Below are 1,656 nucleotides of genomic sequence, written 5' to 3' on the forward strand. Positions count from 1 at the left end.
ATTATTTAATCTATAATTAATGTGACCCTTAACATCCCCAGCTGTACACAATAACACACATGCTCCGCTCTGCTCCGCCCCGCTGTGCTCCAGACCGCCTGTGCAAAGCAAAGCCTACAGCCTCCACTGTGGCTCCCGTCCGCTCCGCTCTGAGTCCCTTGGAGATCGTAGAGGGTATGCGCGAGATGATTAAATTCAAAGCAGCAAAACATGCGGAAATGATCCATGGTTTCCGCGAATCATTAAAAATGATTACAATTCATTAATTTTTTGGGGGATTTTTTCATAAATTTCATTAAAAAAAAAATTTCATTAATTTTTATAATTTTTAATAATTTTTTTTATTTTTCGGTGTAACAATAAACATATACCGAACAGAACCGAAAACCGTACCCACGAAACCGTGAACCGAACCGAACCGTGGATTTTGTGAACCGTTCCATCCCTAATATATATATATATATATATATATATATATATATAATATATATATATATGTTTGTGTGTGTGGGTGGGTGGGTGTGTATCTCTCTTTATAATAGTTCTGAATGTGGCTGTTTTTTATCATATAAAATGTTTTGTTGAATTAGATGCATATAGAGTGAATTGGACAAGCTCTACCATATTTAAAAATAAATACACAAAAAGGTTGACCCTCTAAGACAAACCCCTGCTCATTGGCATGATGCATTTAAGAAATAAATAGGGTAAAAAATTTTAGGGTTCCTTCTTCTTCTTCTTATTGAGTTTTATTGGCGGTTGGCAAAAAACAGGTGAGCATTACTGCCACCAACTGGTATGGAGTGTGGACCACATGACAAAAAATAAATAAATAAAATAATATAACCTATTATACAACCTAATCTGTTTCAAAAATTCAAATATAACCCGATATCCTCTGCTTCCTGATTCCTTCTGCAATAAATCGACAATGTCAAGTTTCATTTTCATGTTACTAATTTTCCTTATTAACCTGTTTCTCTGTATCCAATATTTACTACAATTCAAAATGACATGTTCCACAATCTCATCTTCTCCACAGTCACATTTCCCTGTCTGATGTTTCCCTATCAAAAATAACGATCTATTCAATCCAGTGTGTCCTATTCTAAGTCGAGAAATAATAATCTCTTCTCTCCTGTTCCTTCCTGATCTTCTCATTGGTCCAATTCTCTTTTGTATTTTATAAAGCCACCTTCCTTTCTTTTCTTCATTCCATAACTTTTGCCACCTCTCTTTTGCTTTTTGTTTAATTATACCCTTTATTTCTGTTAAACCAAAACTAACATTACTATCTACCCCTACCTTATTGGTACTCTTCTTAGCCATCCTGTCTGCCTTTTCATTTCCTTTTATCTCGTCATGTGCCGGAACCCAAACAAAATTTACCACTAGCCCCATCATATTTATTCTGTAAAGTGTTTGTCGTATTTCAATTAATATATCTGGTCTACTGTCTGACTGATTATATTGCAAACTGACTAATGACGAACTGGAATCTGAGCAAATTATAGATTTTAATGGTCTTAGCTCTTCCACCCATTGAACTGCTAAAAGCAAAGCTAGCATTTCTCAGGTATATGCTGAAACTAAATCACTAATCCTTTTCCCTACCTTCATTTGAAACTGTGGTATAATAAATGCTATCCCTACCCT

The sequence above is a fragment of the Cyprinodon variegatus genome, unplaced genomic scaffold (assembly GCF_000732505.1).
Source record: "Cyprinodon variegatus isolate N-32 unplaced genomic scaffold, C_variegatus-1.0 Scaffold782, whole genome shotgun sequence".
Classification (NCBI taxonomy): domain Eukaryota; kingdom Metazoa; phylum Chordata; class Actinopteri; order Cyprinodontiformes; family Cyprinodontidae; genus Cyprinodon; species Cyprinodon variegatus.